This window comes from Bos grunniens, chromosome 13, assembly GCF_055505025.1.
Source record: "Bos grunniens cultivar Pamir isolate PY7600 chromosome 13, Bosgru_T2T1.0, whole genome shotgun sequence".
Classification (NCBI taxonomy): Eukaryota; Metazoa; Chordata; class Mammalia; order Artiodactyla; family Bovidae; genus Bos; species Bos grunniens.
Window position 1 is genome coordinate 83,595,906 of NC_141177.1, and position 7,327 is coordinate 83,603,232.

Below are 7,327 nucleotides of genomic sequence, written 5' to 3' on the forward strand. Positions count from 1 at the left end.
CATGAATTTGAGCTATCTTTGGGAGATGGTGAAGGACAGGGAAGCCTGGCATTCTGCAATCCATGGGGTTGCAAAGAGTCAGACATGGCTGAGTGACTGAAAAACAACAACAACCCATTAAACGATAACTCCCTTCCTTCCTCCTCTGCTTCTAGTAACTTCTAATCATTTCTGTCCTTATGAATTTTCCGATGTAGATATTTCATAAAAGTGAAATCTTTCAATATTTGTCCTTTTGTGTCTGGGTTATTTCACTTGTGTATCCATGCTCAGTTGGTCAATCACGTCTGGCTCTTTGTAACACCATTTACTGTACCCTGGCAGGCTCTTCTGTCCTTGGGATTTTCCAGGCAAGAATACTGGAGTGGGTTGCCATTTCCTTCTCCTGGAGATCTTCCCAACACTGGGATCCAACAGCCGTCTCTTGCATCTCCTGCATTGGCAGACAGATTTTTTTTTTTTTTAAACCACTGAGCCACTTGGGATGTTTATTGCTTTTAAAGTTCACAGAAATGCATTCCTTTTATGGCTGGAGAATATTCTATGGTAGGTAAATGCCATTTTTTGGTTATATATTAATCTGTTGATGGACAGTTGGGTTGTTTCCACCTGTTGATTATTTGAATAATGCTTTTGTGATAATTTGCATAAAGATCTATTTTAGTTCCTGTTTTAAAATCTTTTGAGTATATGCCTACGAGTGTAATTGAGTTATCTGATAATTTTATATTTAACTTACTGAGAAACCACCCAACTGTTTCTCACAGCAACTGCATTATTTTACATTCTCAACCATAATGTACATGTGTTCCAATTTCTTGGAAATTGCATTTGTATTTATTTCATATAATTATTTAAATTGTGATAAAATACATAGAACATAAAAGTCATCATTTAAAAATTTTAAGTGTGCAGTCCTGTGCATTAAGTAGAGAATTTTCATCTAGTAAAACTGAAACTATGCAGCCTTAAACAATAACCTCCGTTTTCATTCTCCCCCGAGCATGGACAATCACCATTCTACTTTTCCACTCTATGAATTTTACTGCTCTAGGTACCTCATATAACTAGAATCATACTAATTTGCCTTTTTGTGACTAACTTATTATCACCCCCACTCACCTAGAGCCAGACATCTCAGAGTGTGAAGTCAAGTGGGTCTTAGGAAGCATCACTATGAACAAAGCTAGTGGAGGTGATGGAATTCCAGATGAGCTATTTCAAATCCTAAAAGATGATGCTGTGAAAATGCTGCACTCAATATGCCAGCAAATTTGGGAACAGTGGGAAAAGCGTCAGACTTTATTTTTTGGGCTCTAATCACTTCATGTGACGGTGATTACAGCCATGAAATTAAAAGATGCTTACTCCTTGGAAGGAAAGTTATGACCAACTTAGACAGCATATTAAAAAGCAGAGACATTACTTTGTTAACAAAGGTCCATATAGTCAAGGCTATGGTTTTTCCAGTAGTCATGTATGGATGTGAGAGTTGGACTATAAAGAAAGCTGAGTGCCAAAGAACTGGTGCTTTTGAACTGTGGTGTTGGAGAAGACTCTTGAGAGTCCCTTGGACTGCAAGGAGATCCAACCAGTCCATCCTAAAGGAGATCAGTTCTGGGTGTTCATTGAAGGACTGATGTTGAAGCTGAAACTCCAATACTTTGGCCACCTGATGCAAAGAGCTGACTCATTTGAAAAGATCCTGATGCTGGGAAAGATTGAGGGCAGGAGGAGAAGGGGAAGACAGAGGATGAGATGGTTAGATGGCATTACCAACTCAATGGACATGGGTTTGGGTGTACTCCAGCAGTTGCTGATGGACAGGGAGGTCTGGCATGCTGTGGTTCATGGCGTTGCAAAGAGTCAGAGATGACTGAGCAACTGAATTGAAGTTTTCACTTAGCATAATATCCTCAAGCTTCACTCACACTGCATCTTGTGTCAGAATTTACTTGTCTTTTAAAGCTGAATAATATTTCATTATACTTACACTACACGTTATGTTTATCCATTTATCCGGTTGATGGACACTTGGGTTGTTGCCACCTCTTGGCTATTGTGAATAATGATGCTATGAACATGACTGTACAAATATTTTTATAAGACCTTTCTCTCAATTATTTGGATATAGAGCTGGAAGTGAAATTACTGGATCATATGGTAATTCTATATTTAGTACTTGGTTGTTGTTCAGTTGCTACGTCTTATCTGACTGTTTGTGAACCCATGGACTGCAGCATGCAAGGTTCCTCTATCCTCCTTTATCTCCCAAAATTTGCTCATATTCATGTCCACTGAGTTGGTGTTGCTATCTAATCATCTCATCTTCTGTCGACCCCTTTTCCTGCCTTCAATCTTTCCCAGCATCAGAGTCTTTCCCAAAGAGTTGGCTCTTCACATCAGATGTCCAAAATATTGGAGCTTCAGCATCAGTCTTTTCAATGAATATTCAGTGAATATTGATTTCAATGAATATTCAATGAATATTGATTTCCTTTAGGATTGACTGGTTTGATCTCCTTGAGGTTCAAGGGACTCCCAAGAGTCTCCTCCAACAGCACAATTCAAAAGCATCAAATCCTTGGCACTCAGCCTCCTTTATGGTGGAACTCTCACATTTGTACATGACTACTTGAAAAACCATAGCTTTGACTATATGGACCTCTGTCAGCCAAGTGATGTCTCTGCTTTTTAATATGCTGTATAAGTTTGTCATAGCTTTTCCTCCAAGGAGCAAGTGATTTTTAATTTCATGACTTCAGTCACTGTCTGCAATGATTTTGAAGCCCAAGAAAATAAAATCTGTCACTGTTTCCACTTTTCCCCCATCTATTTGCCATGAAATAATGGGACCAGATGCCATGATCTTCGTTTTTGAATGTAGAGTTTCAAGCTAGCTTTTTCATTCCCCTCTTTCCCCCTCATCAAGATGCTCTTTAGTTCCTCTTTAGTTTTTTGAGGGGCTACCATACTTTTTATCCACAGTGTCTTCATCTTTCACATTCCCACAAATAGTGCATAAAAGTTCCCATTTTTCCACATCTTTTCAACACTCGTTATTTTGTTTTCTTTGACAGTAGCCCATCCTAATGGAATGAGATGCCATCTCCTTATAGTTTTGATTTGCATTCCCCTAATGATTAATGATCACTTCATGGCAAATAGATAGGGAAACAATGGAAACAGTGACAGACTTTATTTTGGGGGGGCTCCAAAATCACTGCAGATGGTGACTGCAGCCATGAAATTAAAAGATGCTTGCTCCTTGAAAGAAAAGCTATTACCAACCTAGACAGCATATTAAAAAGCAGAGACATTACTTTGCTGACTAAGGTTCATCTAGTCAAGGCTATGGTTTTTCCAGTAGTCATGTATGGATGTGAGGTTTGGACTATAAAGAAAGCTGAGCACCAAAAAATTGATTCTTTTAAACTGTGGTGTCCGAGAATATCTTGGGAGTCCCTTGAACTGCAAGGAGTTCCAACCAGTCAATCCTAAATGAAATCATTCCTGAATATTCATGGGAAGGACTGATGCTGAAGCTTAAACTCCAATACTTTGGCCACTTGATGTGAAGAACTGACTCACTGGAAAAGACCCTGATGCTGGGAAAAATTGAAGGCAAGAAGAGAAGGGCATGACAAAGGACAAGATGGTTGGATGGCATCACTGACTCGATGGACATGAGTTTGAGCAAGCTCTAGGAGTTGGTGATGGACAGGGAGGCCTGGCGTGCTGCAGGCCATGGGGTCACAAAGAGTAAGACAGCCTGAGCGACTGAACTGAAGTGAACTGAATGATTAATGATGTCAAGCATCTTTTCTGTGTTTATTGTTCACTTGTAAATCTTCATTGCACAAATATCTATTAAAGTTCATTTTTTCAGTTGCATTGTTTTTGTTGTCATTAAGTTGTAGGGATTGTTTATATATTTTTGACATTAACCCCTTACCAAATATATGACTTGAAAATATTTTTCTCCCATTCTATTGGTTATCTTTTCACTCTATTGATTGTGTCCTTTGTGCATAAATTTAAAATTTTGATGTAGTCCAATTTATCTGTTTTTTATTTTGTTGACTATGCTTTTGGTATCATATTCAAGATATCATTGCCACATCCACTATCTTGAAGCTGTCCCTGTATTCTTTTAAGGCTTTAATAGTTTCATCCTTATGTTTAGTTCTTTTTAATTTGCTTTGAATTAAAAAACAGTGTAAGGTAAGAGTCCGGCTTCATTCCCTTGCATATTATGTATCCAGTTTTACCAATGTCATTTGTTGAAAAGATTTTCTTTTTCCTATTGAATGGGATTGGCCTTACTATTGCATTTAAACCTTTTAAAAATATTATTTCCTCTTCATCTTTTCTCACTGTTCTTGTGCTGAGTTAGTTTTGCTGCTGGTTCTGCTGCTAAGTCACTTCAGTCGTGTCCGACTCTGTGCAATCCCATAGATGGCAGCCCACCAGGCTCCCCCGTCTGTGGGATTCTCCAGGCAAGAACACTGGAGTGGGTTGCCATTTCCTTCTCCCATGCATGAAAGTGAAAAGTGAAAGTGAAGTCGCTCAGTCATGTCCGACTCTTTGCGACCCCATGGACTGCAGCCTACCAGGCTCCTCCATCCATGGGATTTTCCAGGAAAGAGTACTGGAGTGGGGTGCCATTGCCTTCTCCGGAGTTAGTCTTGAAACATAGCTATATGACTTGGGCTACCTCAAATGTTTAGAAAGAAATGTTATGTGTATATATAAATGGTATGCACACACACACACACACACACACACACATATATATATATAGACAGAGAGATTGAACTTTTCAGCATTCTAATGGGATGAAATCTATTTTAGAGAAACAAGAAAAAAATGTGTATTCAGTCAACTATTTCGAAATAGCTTGAAAATGTAGCAAAGTATTTATAAACTGTTGAGAATTGTTATTTTAAAATGATTTTACTATTTTAAAATAAATCATAGCAGACATTTCTTATTCTTCAGAGATAACTAAGTTAATGGACAGACAAATAGTTGAAAGAATTACATCAAAGGCCTACAGAAAAACTTGAAAGATTTTAATTAATAGTTTATTTTTATAGAACACAGCTGGGCTGTGAAAATGTATAGATATTGGGCATAATTATGATGGTAAAGCTATAGGTTTTTTGATATAATCAAATAATATTTCTCTCACAAAACATTGAATTTCATTTCTTATCTGACTTGATGTAGGAGAATTGAGAATAGATATCTCCAAAAAATATAACCTGTGATGAAATATATAATTTGTAGCTAGGCAGGCCATCTAAAGTTCTGATTCCTCCAGACACTTGAGGATTTTGATAAAATATTACACCACAGGACTTGGGTTACAGCATCCCAAGAGGCAGCTGAAAGGGCCAAATGATGCCACTTGGCAGTGAAGGGGATTGAAGTCCATTTGATGGGAACTTTTTCCAGTGGGAAAGAGGAGATATGTGACACCTAGCCAAAACATTCCCTCTTTTTCCTTCTTCTGAAGAACTCATCTGGTGCAAGGATACTCTTTCCTGTTATCCAGGATGTCTGTGCCAGGTGGATACTTCTGCTGATGACTCCATACCTCCTGACTCCATACCTCCATGACTCCATACCTCCTGACTTTGTACTGTTTCAGACTTTCATGAACCCAACACATTAAGCATCATTGCTTTTGATCTGGCCTCAGGCTTTGTTTTCTAAGGATCTGGGCTGAAACAGTTGTCACTGATTTCCCCATTTTACAGATGGGAAGAATATTAGTGAAACCTGTAGAAGCTGAATAACTTTGAAGTCATACAAGTAAGAAGTGGCCCAAATTCTAGGTCTGTAACATATTACATCTGCATCTAAGACAAAAAAGTTATGCCTTGCTAAGGCAATAAAGTGACAAGGACAGGGCTAGTACAATGTCCTGAAGCCTCACCATTACTTAAGAAAACACAATAAAATACAATGGTCACCCCTAAAAATTGAAATGTCATTAATCCACCAGAGTGCCCATAAAATCCACTAATATAGTTTAGGATGAAAAAATAAGCTATTATTAGGCAAAGCTTCAAATCCAAACTCAAGGATCTGTATTGTTCTTAGCCAAAAGAGTTTAATCTTGTTACACTTTCTTTCTCATTCTCAAATTTTCCTGTGCCAAATATTCCATTACCAGAATTAAGTTAGTGATGTTTAAACATAACATAGAAATATTTTCCATGAGTACAGACAAAATAAAGATCCAGAAATATCATATTCTCATGGTTATAAACTGGATGTTTCTAACTTACTATTTTTGCTATTTGTATTTATATGATCATTTAATAGGTAATACATTTATATGGACAAAAAATATATTCAGTTTAAAACCTCCATCTCACCCTATTCCCAGCTATTCAACTTTTTTAAGGCATGGTACTTTATCCTTCAGGAAGAAAGAGTTAAATCAGTTGCCTGAGATCTGCTCATGTCTTTACAGAGGATTTATCCCCCATGGAAAAGGCAGGTAAGGGACCTCCGTTCCTGGACCTCCAGGTAAGCAGAATTACTGATTCCTATTGGAAGGCAGAGGCACTATTTCTTAAAGGCCCTTGGTGGATGTTCCTGGCTAAGGAAAGCCTATAGTATATGTAACCCAGCTTCATAGAGATGGGCATTTAAGAAGAATGTCATGGGCTATATCTAGGTATAAAATGGAGATGCTTTCTAATTGAATGCTCCCACTGTGGGAGGGGATCCCACAGTGAGAATGAAGCTCCAGCTGATGTGGGATAGAAGGGGAGGCTCTGTAACTTCACAGACCTCTGTCTGCTTCATCTCAGCATTTTGGTTCTGTATGCCCTTGACATACTTAACAAAGCTCAGGACTAGGAAATAACTCTTTGATTCATGGGAATTTATGAACTATTTCGACTTCTAGAGAACTTCTCTGAACATACATAAATATACACTAATATAATTTTTCTAATATTTTTATACACATGGTAGCATATTATGCATACTCTTCGGTAGCTTGATTTTTTTTCTTGTTAATTTGAAAATCTAAGAAAAAAGCCAAGCAAAAAATGGGGGGTAGGTGATCATTTATAATACCATCCAAAGTATTTATTTGTCATGTAGCTTTAATAATTTCTGCATTAAGCAAATTTTGGGGAGTGGGGAACAGAATACAAACAAATTTCATTGACAGGAAAGTACTTTCATACATAGTGTGATGTGGAAACAGGTACTTTTGTGTATTGCTTATGGGAACATAAAATTGAAACTATCTCTTTGAAAGACCATTGGGCCATGGCTGTTAAAGATACAAATGCATATA